The following is an 18,404-nucleotide window of genomic DNA, read 5'->3' as shown; positions in this document are numbered from 1 at the left end:
AAAATAAAAAATTCGGGCTTGGTGCAGAAACTCACTCCAAATAAATTACCTATCAAAATATTTATATAATGGTGGAAAATTCCAAAATTCCATATTTTGGGATTTATACACAAAAGATAAAAAAATTAGAGGCCAAGAGGCTGCCGGAAGGGAAAAACGGGGCCTGGAAAGGCCGTTGTGAGGAATGAGCTGGGCCTAAAGAGGCCACAGGCAGGCGGGAGCTGGGCCTGCCGAAGTGGCCGAAAAGCAGGAGCTCGGGAATGGGGAGGCCACAGTGAGGCGAGAGCTAGCTGGGCATGGAGAGTCTGCCGTGAGGCCAAGACCGGGCCCGTGCAGGCCTTTGGGAGGCAGGAGGCCGGGCCTGCAAAGGCCAACTAGAGGTCAAGTTCTGGGCCTGAAGAGGCCGCCGAAAGTCAAAACCAGGGCCTGGGAAGTCCGCCGAGAGCCATGAGCTGGGCTGGGCCGAAAGAGGCCACTGGGAGGCAGGAGGAGCTGGGCCTGGAGAGACTGACTTGAGGAAGTTTTTTTTTTTTTTTTTCTTTTTAAAAAATTTTTATTTTATAGTGGCAAGAAAATTAGCATGAGGTCTACCCTCAACAAAAGTTTAAATGTAAAATACAGTATTGTTCACTATACAAACAATGTTGGGTAGCAGATGCCTAGAAATTTTTCAATTTGCATAACTGAGATTTTATAACCATTGATCAGCAACTTTCCATTTCCCCTTTACCCTGGCCCTTGAAAACCACCGTTTATTCTTTTTTTTTTCGACCTAATTGATATTTATAGCATGCTTCATACAATTGCAGAATATACATTCTTTTTTTTCTTTTTATTCTTCTTCTTATTATTATTATACTTTAGGCTCTATAGTACATGTGCGCAATGTGCAGGTAAGTTACATATGTATACATGTGACATGCTCGTGCGCTGCACCCACCAACTCATCATCTAGCATTAGGTATATCTCCCAATGCTATCCCGCCCCCCTCCCCCCACCCCACAACAGTCCCCAAAGTGTGATGTTCCCCTTCCTGGGTCCATGTGTTCTCATTGTTCAATTCCCACCTATGAGTGAGAATATACGGAGTTTGGTTTTTTGTTCTTGTGATAGTTTACTGAGAACGATGATTGCCAATTTCATCCATGTCCCTACAAAGGACGTGAACTCATCATTTTTTATGGCTGCATAGTATTCCATGGTGTATATGTGCCACATTTTCTTAATCCAGTCTATCATTGTTGGACATTTGGGTTGGTTCCAAGTCTTTGCTATTGTGAATAATGCCGCAATAAACATACGTGTGCATGCGTCTTTATAGCAGCATGATTTATAGTCCTTTGGGTATATACCCAGTAATGGGAAGACTGGGTCAAATGGTATTTCTAGTTCTAGATCCCTGAGGAATTGCCACAATGACTTCCACAAGGGTTGAACTACTTTACAGACCCACCAACAGTGTAAAAGTGTTCCTATTTCTCCACATCCTCTCCAGCACCTGTTGTTTCCTGACTTTTTAATGATTGCCATTCTAACTGGTGTGAGATGGTATCTCATTGTGGTTTTGATTTGCATTTCTCTGATGGCCAGTGATGGTGAGCATTTTTTCATGTGTTTTTTGGCTGCATAAATGTCTTCTTTTGAGAAGTGTCTGTTCATGTCCTTCGCCCACTTTTTGATGGGGTTGTTTTTTTCTTGTAAATTTGTTGGAGTTCATTGTAGATTCTGGATATTAGCCCTTTGTCAGATGAGTAGGTTGCAAAAATTTTCTCCCATTTTGTAGGTTGCCTGTTCACTCTGATGGTAGTTTCCTTTGCTGTGCAGAAGCTCTTTAGTTTAATTAGATCCCATTTGTCAATTTTGTCTTTTGTTGCCGTTGCTTTTGGTGTTTTTGACATAAAGTCCTTGCCCATGCCTATGTCCTGAATGGTATTGCCTAGGTTTTCTTCTAGGGTTTTTATGGTTTTCAGTCTAACATTTAAGTCTTTAATCCATCTTGAATTGATTTTTGTATAAGGTGTAAGGAAGGGATCCAGTTTCAGCTTTCTACATATGGCTAGCCAGTTTTCCCAGCACCATTTATTAAATAGGGAATCCTTTCCCCATTGCTTGTTTTTCTCAGGTTTGTCAAAGATCAGATACTTGTAGATATGTGGCATTATTTCTGAGGGCTCTGTTCTGTTCCATTGATCTATATCTCTGTTTTGGTACCAGTACCATGCTGTTTGGGTTACTGTAGCCTTGTAGTATAGTTTGAAGTCAGGTAGCGTGATGCCTCCAGCTTTGTTCTTTTGGCTTAGGATTGACTTGGCGATGCGGGCTCTTTTTTGGTTCCATATGAACTTTAAAGTAGTTTTTTCCAATTCTGTGAAGAAAGTCATTGGTAGCTTGATGGGGATGGCATTGAATCTGTAAATTACCTTGGGAAGGATGGCCATTTTCATGATATTGATTCTTCCTACCCATGAGCATGGAATGTTCTTCCATTTGTTTGTATCCTCTTTTATTTCATTGAGCAGTGGTTTGTAGTTCTCCTTGAAGAGGTCCTTCACATCCCTTGTAAGTTGGATTCCTAGGTATTTTATTCTCTTTGAAGCAATTGTGAATGGGAGTTCATTCATGATTTGGCTCTCTGTTTGTCTCTTATTGATGTATAAGAATGCTTGTGATTTTTCTACATTGATTTTGTATCTTGAGACTTTGCTGAAGTTGCTTATCAGCTGAAGGAGATTTTGGGCTGAGACAATGGGGTTTTCTAGATATATTATCATGTCATCTGCAAACAGGGACAATTTGACTTCCTCTTTTCCTAATTGAATACCCTTGATTTCCTTCTCTTGCCTAATTGCCCTGGCAAGCACTTCCAACACTATGTTGAATAGGAGTGGTGAGAGAGGGCATCCCTGTCTTGTGCCAGTTTTCAAAGGGAATGCTTCCAGTTTTTGCCCATTCAGTATGATATTGGCTGTGGGTTTGTCATAAATAGCTTTTATTATTTTGAGATACGACCCATCAATACCTAATTTATTGAGAGTTTTTAGCATGAAGTGTTGTTGAATTTTGTCAAAGGCCTTTTCTGCATCTATTGAGATAATCATGTGGTTTTTGACTTTGGTTCTGTTTATATGCTGGATTACATTTATTGATTTGCATATATTGAACCAGCCTTGCATCCCAGGGATGAAGCCCACTTGATCATGGTGGATAAGCTTTTTGATGTGCTGCTGGATTCTGTTTGCCAGTATTTTATTGAGGATTTTTGCATCAATGCTCATCAAGGATATTGGTCTAAAATTCTCTTTTTTTGTTGTGCCTCTGCCAGGCTTTTGTATCAGGATGATGCTGGCCTCATAAAATGAGTTAGGGGAAGAGTCTTGCTCTTTAGCCGAGGCCGGAGTGCAGTGGTGCTATCTCGGCTCACAGCAAGTTCTGCCTCCCGGGTTCACGCCATTCTCCTGCCTCAGCCTCCCTAGTAGCTGGGACTACAGGCGCCCGCTACCGCTCCCGGCTAATTTTTTGTATTTTTAGTAGAAACGGGGTTTCACCGTTTTAGCCAGGATGGTCTCGATCTCCTGACCTCATGATCCGCCCACCTCAACCTCCCAAAGTGCTGGGATTACAGGTGTGAGCCACCACGCCTGGCCTTGACTTGAAGTTTTGCACCTGGAGAGGCTGCCGAGAGGACGGAGCTGGGCCCAGGGAGGCTGCCTTGCAGCTCTTCCAGGCCCAATTCCAGGCCAACTTGAGGATGACTTGGGCTTGCAGAGGCTGCCGGGAGGCCGGAGCTGGCCCTGGAGAGACGACTCAAGGGCAGTCTGGGCCTGCAGAGGCCACCAGGAGGAAGAGCTGGGCATGGAGAGGCCGACTGGAGGAAGTCCAGTGCCTGGAGTGGATGCAAAGGAGCAAAGGCTAGGCCGCAAAATGCCGCCATGACGTCCCAGCTTGGCCTCCGGGAGGCAGGAGCTGGGCCTGCGGAGGCCGCCCCAAGGTGGGAGCCTGGCCCGAGTAGGCCACGGTGCCAGGCAACAGGTGGGCCTGGAGGGCCCACTGTGAGGTAGAGGCCGGGCCTCTAGAGGCCAACGGGAGGCAGGAGCTGGCACCGGAGGGGCCCTCATTGAGGACGCGTTGCGCCTGGAGAGGCCGCCGGGAGGCCGGAGCTGGGCCTGGAGAGGCCGACTTCAGGACAATTTGGGCCTGCAGAGGCCACTGGGAGGCCCAAGCTGGGCCTAGAGGAGCCCACCGACCGGACGCCGTTTGGGGCCTGGAGACGCTTTCAGAGGGCAGGAGCTGAGCCTGGAGAGGCCACCGTGAGGCCTGAGCTGGGCCTGGGGAGCTTGGCTTCAGGAAGCTGTGGGCCTACCAGGGCCACTGGGAGCTAGGCGGGAGCTGAGTCCAAAGAGGTTGTTGGGAGGCCAGAGTCGGGCCTGGAGATGCAGCAGGGAGGAAGAACTGGGCCCAGAGAGAATGCCGGGAGGCTGCAAGTGGGTCTGGAGAGGCCGACTTGAGGAGGCCCAGCCTCTGCCTCCCTCATGGCGGCCTCTGCAGGCCCAGCTGTTCCTCCAGGCTGCGTCTCCCAGCCCAGCTCCTGACTCCCAGCAAGCAAGCTCTTTTGGCTCAGCTCCTGCTGGCGTTTGTAGGCCCCGAAGTTTCTGCAGCCAAGCTCTTCAGGCCCACGTCTTGCCTCCTGGTGGCCTGTACAGGCCCAGCTCTGGCTGGAGAAGAGCCTCTGCAGGCCCCGCTGTTGCCTCCCAGGGGAATCTCCAGACCCAGCTGTCGTCCCACGGCGGCCTCCCGGGACCAAGTCCCTGCCTGCCTCCCGGCAGCCGACGTGCAGCCCAGCTCCTCCCTCACGGTGGCCTGTTCAGGCCCAACTCATGCCTCTGGCACCCTGCCCAGAGGCGTGAGCCCCTGCCTCACACTGGCCTCTCTCACGCTGAGAGGTCCTCCATCACGCTGGCCTGTTGAGGCCCAGCTCGTGACTCCGGTGGCCTCTCCAGGCCCAGCCCCTGCCTTGCGGAGGCCCTCCGGAGGCCAAGCTCATGCGTCATGGTGGCCTCTCCCGGCCTGGCATTTGCGCCCTTGCATGCGCTCCAGACCCTGCACTTCCTCCAGTCGGCCTCTCCAGGCCCAGCTCTTCCTCCCAGCGGACTCTACAGGCCCAAGTCATCCTCAAGTTGGCCACCCCAGGCCTGCAGATGCCGCCGGGAGGCAGGACAGGCCGACTTGACGACAGTCTGGGCCTGCAGAGGCCGCTGGGAGGAAGAGCTGGGCCTGGAGAGGCCGACTGGAGGAAGTGCAGGGCCTGGAGCGCATGCAAAGGAGCAAACGCCAGGCCGGGAGAGGCCGCCGTGATGCATGAGGTTGGCCTCCGGAGGGCCTCCGTGAGGCAGGAGCTGGGCCTGCGGAGGCCGCCGCGAGGTGGGAGCCTGGCCCGAGGAGGCCACGGCGAGGTAAGAGGTGGGCCTGGAGGGCCCACTGTTGAGGTAGAGGCTGGGCATCTAGAAGCCACCAGCCAACAGGCAGGGGCTGGGCCTGGAGAGGCCACCAGAGTCATGAGCTGGGCCTCAAAAAGCTACCGTGAGGGAGCACCTCTCTCAGCTTGACAGAGGTCCTCTGACAGAGGTCCTCTGAGAGGGGTCCTCTCTCACGCTGCGAGAGGTCCTCTCTCACGCTGCGAGAGGTCCTCTCTCACGCTGCGAGAGGTCCTCTCTCACGCTGCGAGAGGTCCTCTCTCACACTGAGAAGTCCCAGCGTGAGAGAGGACCTCTCTCGGCGTGAGAGAGGCCAGTGTGAGGCAGGGGCTCACGCCTCTGAGCAGGGTGCCAGAGGCACGAGTTGGGCCTCAACAGGCCAGCGTGAGAGAGGCCCTCTGAGAGGGGTCCTCTCTCATGCTGAGAGGTCCTCTTAGAGGGGTCCTCTCTCACGCTGAGAGAGGTCCTCTGAGAGGGGTCCTCTCTCACGCTGAGAGAGGTCCTCTGAGAGGGGTCCTCTCTCACGCTGAGAGAGGTCCCTTCTCACGCTGAAAGAGGTCCTCTCTCACACTGAGAGGTCCTCTAACATGTCCTCTCTCACGCTGAGAGAGGCCAGTGTGTGGTAGGGGCTCACGCCTCTGGGCAGGGTGCCAGAGGCATGAATTGGGCCTCAACAGGCCAGCGTGAGGGAGGAACTCTCTCAGTGTGAGGGAGTTCCTCTGAGAGGGATCCTCTCTCAGCATGAGAGAGGTCCTCTGAGAGAGTCCTCTCTCACGCTGAGAGGGGTCCTCTCTCACGCTGAGAGGGGTCCTCTCTCACGCTGAGAGGGGTCCTCTCTCACGCTGAGAGAGGTCCTCTCACAGGTCCTCTCTCACACTGAGAGAGGTACTCTCACAGGTCCTCTCTCACGCTGAGGTCCTCTCTCACACTGAGAAGTCCCAGCGTGAGAGAGGACCTCTCTCAGCGTGAGAGAGGCCAGTGTGAGGCAGGGGCTCACGCCTCTGGGCAGGGTGCCTAAGGCATGAGTTGGGCCTCAACAGGGCACCATGAGGGAGGAGCTGGGCCGCTCGCAGGCTGCCGGGAGGCAGGCAGGGAGTTGGCCCCGGGAGGCCGCCGTGGGTCGAGAGCCGGGCCTGGAGAGGCCCCTGGGAGGCAAGAGCGGGGCCTGCAGAGGCTGTTCTCCAGCCAGAGCTGGGCCAGTTCAGGCACTGGGAGGCAGGAGGTGGGCATGAAGAGCTTGGCTGGAGAAAGTTTGGGGCCTACAAAGGCCAGCAGGAGCTGGGCAGGAGCTGAGCCAAAAGAGCTTCCTTGCTGGGAGGCCGGAGCTGGGCCTGGAGAGGCCGACTTCAGGATGACCTGGGCCTGCAGAGGTTGCCGGGAGGCCCAAGCTGGGCCAGGAGGAGTCCACCAACCGGACGCCGTTTGGGGCCTGGAGACGCTGTCGGAGGGCAGGAGCTGAGCCTGGAGAGGCCACCGTGAGGCCTGAGCTGGGCCTGGGGAGCTTGGCTTCAGGAAGTTGTGGGCCTACCAGGGCCGCCGGGAGCTGGGCGGGAGATGAGTCCAAAGAGGTTGTTGGGAGGCAGGAGTAGGGCCTGGAGATGCAGCAGGGAGGAAGAACTGGGCCCAGAGAGGATGCCAGGAGGCTGCAAGTGGGTCTGGAGAGGCCGACTTGAGGAGGCCCAGCCTCTGCCTCCCTCATGGCGGCCTCTGCAGGCCCAGCTGTTCCTCCAGGCTGCGTCTCCCAGCCCAGCTCCTGACTCCCAGCAAGCAAGCTCTTTTGGCTCAGCTCCTGCTGGCGTTTGTAGGCCCCGAAGTTTCTGCAGCCAAGCTCTTCAGGCCCACGTCCTGCCTCCCGGTGGCCTGTACAGGCCCAGCTCTGGCTGGAGAAGAGCCTCTGCAGGCCCCGCTGTTGCCTCCCAGGGGCCTCTCCAGACCAGCTGTCGCCCCACGGTGGCCTCCCGGGACCAAGTCCCTGCCTGCCTCCTGGCAGCCCGCGTGCAGCCCAGCTGCTCCCTCACGGTGGCCTGTTCAGGCCCAACTCATGCCTCTGGCACCCTGCCCAGAGGCGTGAGCCCCTGCCTCACACTGGCCTCTCTCACGCTGAGAGAAGTCCTCCATCACGCTGGCCTGTTGAGGCCCAGCTCATGACTCCGGTGGCCTCTCCAGGCCCAGCCCCTGCCTTGCGGAGGCCCTCTGGAGGCCAAGCTCATACGTCATGGCGGCCTCTCCCGGCCTGGCATTTGCTCCCTTGCATGCGCTCCAGACCCTGCACTTCCTCCAGTCGGTCTCTCCAGGCCCAGCTCTTCCTCCCAGCCACCTCTACAGGCCCACGGCGTCCTCAAGGTGGCCACCCCGGGCCTGCAGAGGCCGCCGAGAGGCAGGACAGGCCGACTTGATGACAGTCTGGGCCTGCAGAGGCCGCCGGGAGGCAGGACAGGCCGACTTGACGACAGTCTGGGCCTGCAGAGGCCGCCAGGAGGAAGAGATGGGCCTGGAGAGGCCGACTGGAGGAAGTGCAGGGCCTGGAGCGCATGCAAAGGAGCAAACGCCAGGCCGGGAGAGGCCACCGTGACGCATGAGCTTGGCCTCCGGAGGGCCTCCGTGAGGCAGGAGCTGGGCCTGCGGAGGCCGTCCCGAGGCGGGAGCCTGGCCCGAGGAGGCCACGGCGAGGCAAGAGGTGGGCCTGGAGGGCCCACTGTTGAGGTAGAGGCTGGGCCTCTAGAAGCCGCCAGCCAACAGGCAGGGACTGGGCCTGGAGAGGCCACCAGATTCATGAGCTGGGCCTCAACAAGCTACCGTCAGGGAGGACCTCTCTCAGCGTGAGAGGTCCTCTGAGAGGGGTCCTCTCTCACGCTGAGAGAGGTCCTCTGAGAGGGGTCCTCTCTCACGCTGAGAGAGGTCCTCTGAGAGGGGTCCTCTCTCACGCTGAGAGAGGTCCTCTGAGAGGGGTCCTCTTTCACGCTGAGAGAGGTCCTCTGAGAGGGGTCCTCTCTCACGCTGAGAGGTCCTCTCTCACACTGAGAAATCCTAGCGTGAGAGAGGACCTCTCTCAGCGTGAGAGAGGACCTCTCTCAGCGTGAGAGAGGCCAGTGTGAGGCAGGGGCTCACGCCTCTGGGTAGGGTGCCATAGGCATGAGTTGGGCCTCAACAGGCCAGCGTGAGAGCGGCCCTCTGAGAGGGGTCCTCTCTCACACTGAGAGGTCCTCTTAGAGGGGTCCTCTCTCACGCTGAGAGAGGTCCTCTGAGAGGGGTCCTCTCTCACGCTGAGAGAGGTCCTCTGAGAGGGGTCCTCTCTCACGCTGAGAGAGGTCCTCTGAGAGGGGTCCTCTCTCACACTGAGAGGTCCTCTAACATGTCCTCTCTCACGCTGAGGTCCTCTCTCACGCTGAGAGAAGTCCTAGCGTGAGAGAGGACCTCAGCGTGAGGCCAGTGTGTGGCAGGGGCTCACGCCTCTGGGCAGGGTGCCAGAGGCATGAATTGGGCCTCAACAGGCCAGCGTGAGGGAAGACCTCTCTCAGTGTGAGGGAGTTCCTCTGAGAGGGATCCTCTCTCAGCGTGAGTTCCTCTGAGAGGGATCCTCTCTCAGCGTGAGAGAGGTCCTCTGAGAGGGTCCTCTCTCACGCTGAGAGGGGTCCTCTCACAGGTCCTCTCTCACACTGAGAGAGGTCCTCTCACAGGTCCTCTCTCACGCTGAGGTCCTCTCTCACACTGAGAGAAGTCCTAGCGTGAGAGAGGCTAGTGTGAGGCAGGGGCTCAGGCCTCTGGACAGGGTGCCAAAGTCATGAGTTGGGCCTCAACAGGCCACCATGAGGGAGGAGCTGGGCTGCTCGCAGGCTGCCGGGAGGCAGGCAGGGAGTTGGCCCCGGGAGGCCGCCGTGGGTCGAGAGCCGGGTATGGAGAGGCCCCTGGGAGGCAACAGTGGGGCCTGCAGAGACTGTTCTCCAGCCAGAGCTGGGCCAGTTCAGGCACCGGGAGGCAGGAGGTGGGCCTGAAGAGCTTGGCTGGAGAAAGTTCGGGGCCTACAAAGGCCAGCGGGAGCTGGGCAGGAGCTGAGCCAAAAGAGCTTGCTTGCTGGGAGGCCGGAGCTGGGCCTGGAGAGGCCGACTTCAGGATGACTTGGGCCTGCAGAGGTTGCTAGGAGGCCCAAGCTGGGCCAGGAGGAGTCCACCAACCGGACGCCATTTGGAGCCTGGAGACACCATCGGAGGGCAGGAGCTGAGCCTGGAGAGGCCACCGTGAGGCCTGAGCTGGGCCTGGGGAGCTTGGCTTCAGGAAGTTGTGGGCCTACCAGGGCCGCCGGGAGCTGGGCGGGAGATGAGTCCAAAGAGGTTGTTGGGAGGCCGGAGTCGGGCCTGGAGACGCAGCAGGGAGGAAGAACTCGGCCCAGAGAGGATGCCGGGAGGCTGCAAGTGGGTCTGGAGAGGCCGACTTGAGGAGGCCCAGCCTCTGCCTCCCTCATGGCGGCCTCTGCAGGCCCAGCTGTTCCTCCAGGCTGCGTCTCCCAGCCCAGCTCCTGACTCCCAGCAAGCAAGCTCTTTTGGCTCAGCTCCTGCTGGCGTTTGTAGGCCCCGAAGTTTCTGCAGCCAAGCTCTTCAGGCCCACGTCCTGCCTCCCGGTGGCCTGTACAGGCCCAGCTCTGGCTGGAGAAGACCCTCTGCAGGCCCCGCTGTTGCCTCCCAGGGGCCTCTCCAGACCCAGCTGTCACCCCACGGCGGCCTCCCAGGACCAAGTCCCTGCCTGCCTCCTGGCAGCCTGCGTGCAGCCCAGCTCCTCCCTCACGGTGGCCTGTTCAGGCCCAACTCATGCCTCTGGCACCCTGCCCAGGCCTCTCTCATGCTGAGAGGTCCTCCATCACGCTGGCCTGTTGAGGCCCAGCTCATGACTCCAGTGGCCTCTCCAGGCCCAGCTCCTGCCTCGCGGAGGCCCTCCGGAGGCCAAGCTCATGCGTCACGGTGGCCTCTCTCGGCCTGGCATTTGCTCCCTTGCATGCGCTCCAGACCCTGCACTTCCTCCAGTCGGCCTCTAGAGGCCCAGCTCTTCCTCCCAGCGGCCTCTACAGGCCCAAGTCATCCTCAAGTTGGCCACCCCAGGCCTGCAGAGGCCGCCAGGAGGCAGGGCAGGCCGACTTGACGACAGTCTGGGCCTGCAGAGGCCGCCGGGAGGAAGAGCTGGGCCTGGAGAGGCCGACTGGAGGAAGTGCAGGGCCTGGAGCACATGCAAAGGAGCAAACGCCAGGCCGGGAGAGGCCGCCATGACGTATGAGCTTGGCCTCCGGAGGGCCTCCGTGAGGCAGGACCTGGGCCTGCGGAGGCCGTCCCGAGGAGGGAGCCTGGCCCGAGGAGGCCACGGCGAGGTAAGAGGTGGGCCTGGAGGGCCCACTGTTGAGGTAGAGGCTGGGCATCTAGAAGCCGCCAGCCAACAGGCAGGGACTGGGCCTGGAGAGGCCACCAGAGTCATGAGCTGGGCCTCAACAAGCTACCGTGAGGGAGGACCTCTCTCAGTGTGAGAGAGGTCCTCTGACAGGTCCTCTCTCACGCTGAGTTCCTCTCTCACACTGAGAAGTCCTAGCGTGAGAGAGGACCTCTCTCAGCGTGAGAGAGGCCAGTGTGAGGCAGGGGCTCAGACCTCTGGGCAGGGTGCCAGAGGCATGAGTTGGGCCTCAACAGGCCAGCGTGAGAGAGGCCCTCTGAGAGGGGTCCTCTCTCACGCTGAGAGGTCCTCTTAGAGGGGTCCTCTCTCACCCTGAGAGAGGTCCTCTTAGAGGGGTCCTCTCTCACCCTGAGAGAGGTCCTCTGAGAGGGGTCCTCTCTCACGCTGAGAGAGGTCCTCTGAGAGGGGTCCTCTCTCACGCTGAGAGAGGTCCCTTCTCACGTTGAAAGAGGTCCTGTCTCACGCTGAGAGGTCCTCTAACATGTTCTCTCTCATGCTGAGAGAGGCCAATGTGAGGCGGGGTCTCACGCCTCTGGGCAGGGTGCCAGAGGCATGAATTGGGCCTCAACTGGCCAGCGTGAGGGAGGACCTCTCTCAGCGTGAGAGAGGTCCTCTGAGAGGGGTCCTCTCTTAGCGTGAGAGAGGTCCTCTGAGAGGGTCCTCTCTCAGTGTGAGAGAGGTCCTCTCACAGGTCCTCTCTCACGCTGAGACAGGTCCTCTCACAGGTCCTCTCTCATGCTGAGGTCCTCTCTCATGCTGAGAGAAGTCCTAGCGTGAGAGAGGCCAGTGTGAGGCAGGGGCTCACGCCTCTGGGCAGGGTGCCAAAGGCATGAGTTGGGCCTCAACAGGCCACCATGAGGGAGGAGCTGGGCCGCTCGCAGGCTGCCGGGAGGCAGGCAGGGAGTTGGCCCCGGAAGGCCGCCGTGGGTCGAGAGCCGGGCCTGGAGAGGCCCCTGGGAGGCAAGAGCGGGGCCTGCAGAGGCTGTTCTTCAGCCAGAACTGGGCCAGTTCAGGCACCGGGAGGCAGGAGGTGGGCGTGAAGTGCTTGGTTGGAGAAAGTTCGGGGCCTACAAAGGCCAGCGGGAGCTGGGCAGGAGCTGAGCCAAAAGAGCTTGCTTGCTGGGAGGCCGGAGCTGGGCCTGGAGAGGCCGACTTCAGGACGATCTGGGCCTGCAGAGGTTGCCGGGAGGCCCAAGCTGGGCCAGAAGGAGCCCACCGGCCGGACGCCGTTTGGAGCCTGGAGACGCCATCAGAGGGCAGGAGCTGAGCCTGGAGAGGCCACCATGAGGCCTGAGCTGGGCCTGGGGAGCTTGGCTTCAGGAAGTTGTGGGCCTACCAGGGCCACCGGGAGCTGGGCGGGAGCTGAGTCCAAAGAGTTGTTGGGAGGCCAGAGTCGGGCCTGGAGACGCAGCCGGGAGGAAGAACTGGGCACAGAGAGGACACCGAGAGGCTGCAAGTGGGTCTGGAGAGGCCAACTTGAGGAGGTTCTGGGCCCGCAGAGGCCGCCGGAAGGGAAAAACTGGGCCTGGAAAGGCCATTGTGAGGAATGAGCCCCATGGGCCTGAAGAGGCCACTGGCAGGTGGGAGCTGGGCCTGCTGAAGCGCCTGAGAGGCAGGAGCTTTGGACTGGGGAGGCCGCAGTGAGGCGAGGGCTAGCTGGGCGTGGATAGTCTGCTGTGAGGCAGAGGCTGGGCCTGTGCAGGCCTTCGGGAGGCAGGAGGCCGGGCCTGGAGAGGCTGACTGGAGGTCAAATTGGGGCCTGCAGGGGCCGCCAAAAGTCAAAAGCAGGGCCTGGGAAGGCCGCCAGGGGGCATGAGCTGGGCTGGGCTGAAAGAGGCCACTGGGAGGCAGGAGGAGCTGGGTCTGGAGAGGCTGACTCGAGGAACTTTTGCACCCGGAGAGGCCGCCGAGAGGCTGGAGCTGGGCCTGTGGAGGCCGACTTGAGGACGACCTGGGCCTGCAGAGGCCACCGGGAGGCAGGAGCTGACCCTGGACAGGCCAACTTGACAACAGTCTGGGCCTGCAGCGGCCACCGGGAGGAAGAGCTGGGCCTGGAGAGGCCCACTTGAGGAGCTTGGCCTAGGGGGTTGCGGTGAGGCACATGCTGGGCTGGGAAAGTGTGCTGTGAGGCAGAGGTTGAGCCTGTAGATGCTGACGGAAGGCACGAGTTGGGCCTGGAATGGCAGACTTGAGAAAGTTCTCGGTCTACAGAAGGTGCTGGGATGCAGGAGCTGGGCCTGGAGAGGCCACCAAGGCATGAGCTGTGCCTAAAGAGGCCAATGTTAGGCAGGAGCTGTGCCTGGAGAGGCCGACTTGAGGAAGTTTCGGGCACGGACAGCCTGTCGAGGGGCAGGAGCTGGGCCTGGAGAGGCCACGGTGAGGTATGAGCTGGGCCTAATGAGATTAGTGTGAAGCAGGATCTGGGCCTGTTGAGGCTGCTGGGAGGCAGGCAGGACCTTGTTTGGGGAAGGCTTCTGTGAGGCAAAAGCTGGGCCTGGAGAGGCCATTGTCACGCAGGAGCTGGGCCTGTCCAGGCCATTGGGAGGCAGAAGGTGGGCCTGGAAAGCTTGACTTGAGGCAGTTTTGGGCCTACAAAGGCCACTAGGAGCTGGGCAGGAGCTGAGCCAAAAGAGGTTGTTCTGAGGCAGGAGTTGGACCTCCAGACACAGTCAGAAGAAAGAGCACGGCCTGTACAGGCCACCTGGGGGCAGCAGCTGGGCCTGGAGATGCCAACGAAAGGCAGGAGCTGGGCCTTGAGAGGCCGACTTGTGGACATTTTGGCCCTGGATTTTGTGGCCTGGACTTGAGGACATTTGGGCCTCCTGCAAAGAGGCAGGAGCTGGGACTAAAGAGGCTGTTGTAAGGCAGGAGCTGGGCCTGTACAGGCTGCCCGGAGTCAGAAGATGGGCCTCAAGAGGCCACTGTACAACAGGGGCTGGGTCTTGGAAGGTGGCCGTGAGGCAAAAGCTGGCCCTTGGGAGGCCAATGAGTGGCAGGAGCTGGGTCTGGTGAGGTCGACTTGAGAAAGTTCAGGGCCTGGAGAGAAGCCTGGGAGGCAGGAACTGGGTCTAAAGAGGCCATTGTAACGATGGAGCTGTGCCTGTGGAGGCTGTTGTGAGGCAGTAGCCTCATCTGCGGAGACTGCCGTGAGGTAGGGTATGGGCCTAAATAGGCCACTGTGAGTCATGAGCTTGGTCTGTAGAGGCTGACTGGAGAAAGTTCTGGGCCCGGAGAGGCTGCCGGGAGGTAGGAGCTGCGCCAAAAGATTTAAGCACATTACATTTATTAGGCACTTTATTTCCATTATTACACTGTAATATATAATAAAATAATTATAGAACTCACCATAATGTAGAATCAGTGGGCATGTTAAGCTTGTTTTCCCGCAACTAGATGGTCCCACCTGAGCGTGATGGGAGAAAGTGACAGATCAATAGGTATTAGATTCTCATAAGGACAGCGCAACCTAGATCCCTCACATGCACGGCTCACAACAGGGTGCGTTCTCCTATGAGAATCTAATGCTGCTGCTGATCTGAGAAGGTGGAGCTCAGGCGGGAATGTGAGCAAAGGGGAGTGGCTGTAAATACAGACCAAGCTTCCCTCACTCCCTCACTTGACACCACTCACCTCCTGCTGTGTGGCTCCTTACGGCTCCATGGCTCAGGGGTTGGGGACCCCTGCTCAAGTGCATCCAAAACAACCCTTCCCACACCAGTCTTCATAGTGGTCAAGTGCAGCAACCACTTAGCTCCCAAGGCATGTGCCTCAGCTGGCATTTTGTCACAATCAACAGTAAGTGGTAGCTTGAGTCATTGTGAGGTCACTTCCTGGAAATCACCAGCATCCCATTTCCCACTGGCAAAGAGCTCAGCACTGCCCCCTGGGAAACCAAACCTATGTCCAAATCCCATCTGTGTGGGTTTATCTCCTGGGACCCTTCCTAGCATATTAGTCAGAGTCCAATCAGGAAGCATAAACCACTCAAAAGTTTAAAGTGGTAAAATTTAATACAGAGAATTATTCATTATAACAGGTGAACAGCATAATGAGAGATTGGCTAGCACAAAGTAAAGAGAACTCTAGAGAATATAGGACTAGCCCAGGCCAGGCATGGTGGCTCATGCCTGAAATTCCAGCAATTTCAGAAGCTAATGCAGGAGGATTGCTTAAGGCCAGGAGCTAGAGACTGCTCTGGACAACACAGTGAGACCCTGTCTCTATCCAAAAAAAGAAAAAAAATTATCTGGGAGTGGTGGTGCACACTTGTAGTCCCAGCTACTCAGAATGCTGAAGTTTGAGCCTGGCAGGTCAAGGCTGCAGTGAGGCATGATTATGCCACTACAGTCCAGCCTGGTGACAGAGCAAGACCCTGTCTCAAAGAACAAAACAACAACAACCATTTACAGACAGAAAAGAAATAGAGCTAATAAGCTAAGGAAAGATGTTGAAATGTGACAAGTAAAGTAATATGAGGTCTTTTATCTATTTAAAATAATCAAACAAAAAATGACTTACTAAATTATAATACCCTGTGCTGGCAAAGGTGCAGTGAAATGGGCACTTTCTTATACTATAAGGGGTGTTTAAATTGTGTATAAGCCTTCCAGGGTAAAGCTTGTCAATTTTTTAAAATAATAGAGACAGGGTCTCACCATACTGCCATACTGCCTCCTCCAACTCTTGGCCTCAAGCAATCCTCCTGTCTTAGCCTCCCAAAGTGCTAAGATTATAGCTGGGAGGCACCCAAAACCTTGTCAATTTACATCAAGGGTAATGAGAATGTCCATTCACCGTGACTCACAGTAATCTTACTTCTGGGGAGATAATTCAATCTAAACAAAAGGTCATCTGTACAAACACAGTAAAAATCTGGGAGTAACTGAAGACAGAGTTGGTAAGTGAAATAAGAAACAGTTATAAGAAATTAAACTATGGTATTAATAGGTACCTGGTAAAAGGTCAGTTGATGTTAGCTGCTACTCTTTTGTCGTTTTGAGACAGGGTCTCACTCTGTCACCCAGGCTGGAGTGCAGAGGCCTGATCATGACTCACTGCAGTCTCAGCCTCCCTGGGCTCAAGTGATCCTCCCACCTCAGCCTCCCCAGTAGCTGGGACTCCAGGTTCATGCCATCATGCCTGGCTAAATTTTTTAGTATTTTATTTTATTTTATTTTGAGACAGAGTTTCACTCTTCTTGCCCAGGCTGTAGTGTAATGGTGTGATCCCGGCTCACTACAACCTCCACCTCCCAGATTCAAGTGATTCTCCTGCCTCAGCCTTCCAAGTAGCTGGGATTACAGGTGCGTGCCACCACGCCCAGCTAATTTTTGTATTTTTAGTAGACCCGGGGTTTTGCAATGTTGGGCAGGCTGGTCGCGAACTCCTGACCTCAGGTAATCTGCCCGCTTCGGCCTCCCAAAGTGCTGGAATTACAGGCGTGAGCCACCACACCTGGCCAATTTTTTCATTTTTTGTAGAGACAAGGTCTTACTATGTTGCCCAGACTGGTCTTGAACTCCTGGCCTCATGTGATCCTCCTGCCTAAATTGTAAAGTGCTGGGATTACCGGCATGAGCCATCATGCCTGGCTTCATGTTCATTTCTTCTTGCCGCTGCAACATAGTTTGCAGTTTCCTACATTTAGTGGCTTAAAACACCACAAAACTACCATCTTATGGTTCTAGGGGCCAGAAACTCAAACTAGGTCTATTAAGGCTAAAGTCAAGGTGTCAGCAGGGCTGCATTCCTTCTGGAGACTCTAAAGTGTTCCCTTGGCTTTTCCAGCTTCTAGAAGCCACCCCCATTCCTTGGATCATGGCCCCTGACTCCATCTTCAAAGCCAGAAGTGAAGCATCTTCAAATCTCCCTCTCTTACCTCTGCTTTCATCACCACATCTCCTGCTCCAATTCTGAATCTCCTACTCTCTTTCTTTTATAAAGACCCTTGTGATTGCTGGGCATGATGGCTCCCACTCAGAATCCCAACACTTTGGGAGGTCAAGGCAGGAGGAACACTTGAGGCCCGAAGTTTGAAACTAGCATGAACAACATAGTGAGACCCCCACCTCTAGAAAAAAAATAAAAATAAATATTAGCCCGACATGGTGGTATGCGCCTGTAGTCCCAGCTACTTGAGAGGCTGAAGTGAGACAATCGATTTAGCCCAGGAGTTTGAGATCAGCCTGGACGACATAACTAAATCGCATCTCTACAAGGAAGAGGTGGGAGGATCACTTGAGCCCAGGAATTTGCGGCCAGCCTGGGCAACAAAAGAAGACCCCATCTGGCCAACACGGCCAACCTGGCCACCATGGTGAAACTCCGACTCTACAAAAATGAGCTGGGCATGGGTGACATGCATGTGTAGTCCTACCTACTTGGGAGGTTGAGATGGGAGGATCGCTTGATCTCAGAAGGCCAAAGCTATAGTGAGCTATGATCACATAACTGCACTCCAGCCTGGATGACACAGGGAGATTCTGTCTCAAAAAAAAAAAAAAGAAAAGAAATATATATTTCATCTCTGTCCCTGGTTCCTGGCACAGAGCTTCTAAAGCTCTTAGAAAGACCTCAGTGATAGATGTGACAGGAACATCTTTTGTTTTAATATTTGGTCTTGGTCCCAGGTTTCTAACACAAGAGCCTCTAAGAACTTTGGGATCTCCAGCATGGTAAGAATGCATTTGGGGATGTTGTTGAGATGACTGGGTGACTGCAAGCTCCTACATTTCTTCAAGAGGAGGACTGATTACCATGCAACCACATGGTAAGAGGCTTGGAACTTTCAGCCTCATGCACTGAACTCCAGGAGGAAGAGGGGCTGGATACTGACTTAATCACCAACAGCCAAAGATTTAATCAATCATGCTTGCATAATAAAGCCTCCATAAACACCCTGAACGGGGTTTGCAGAGCTTTCAGGGTTGCTGGACACAGGAGATGCTGGGAGGGTCGCATGTTCAACAGAGGGCATGGGAGCTCTGTGCTCCTCCGAACTTAACTTGCCCTGGGTATCTTTCTTTTTTTTGAGACAGGATCAGGCTCTTTTGTCCAAGCTAGAGTGCAGTGGCACAATCTCAGCTTACTGTAACCTAAGCCTCCCCAGTCCCCAGCTCAAGGCATCCTCTCATCTCAGCTTCCCTAGGAGTTGGAACTCTAGGTGCACAACACCACACCGGTTATTATTATTATTTTTTAATTTTTTATAGAGACAGGTTTTCACCATGTTGCCCAGGCTGGTCTCAAACTCCTGAGTTTAAGCGATCCTCCCACCTTGTCCTCCCAAAGTGCTGAGATTATAGGCATGAACCACTGCACCCAGCATGCACGTCTCTTTCATTGACTGTTTCTGAGATGTATCCTTCACAATGAACCAGTAATAGGAAATGAACTGGCCAGATGTGGTGGCTCACATCTGTAATCCCAGCACTTTCAGAGGCTGAGGTGGGAGGATCACTTGAGACCAGGAATTTGTGGCCAGCCTGGCCAACACAACAAGA

The 18,404-nt window shown here is 55.7% G+C and overlaps 1 pseudogene; it reads right to left on the bottom strand.

Annotated features, from left to right (window-relative positions):
• Positions 1–413: 413 nt before the first annotated feature.
• On the bottom strand, positions 414–8,246 carry LOC134739532 (putative uncharacterized protein FLJ44672; annotated as a pseudogene).
• Between the last annotated feature and the right edge of the window lie 10,158 nt (positions 8,247–18,404).

The sequence above is a fragment of the Pongo pygmaeus genome, chromosome 3 (genome assembly GCF_028885625.2).
Source record: "Pongo pygmaeus isolate AG05252 chromosome 3, NHGRI_mPonPyg2-v2.0_pri, whole genome shotgun sequence".
In the NCBI taxonomy this organism is placed as follows: domain Eukaryota; kingdom Metazoa; phylum Chordata; class Mammalia; order Primates; family Hominidae; genus Pongo; species Pongo pygmaeus.
This window is presented reverse-complemented; position numbering and strand designations above follow the sequence as displayed.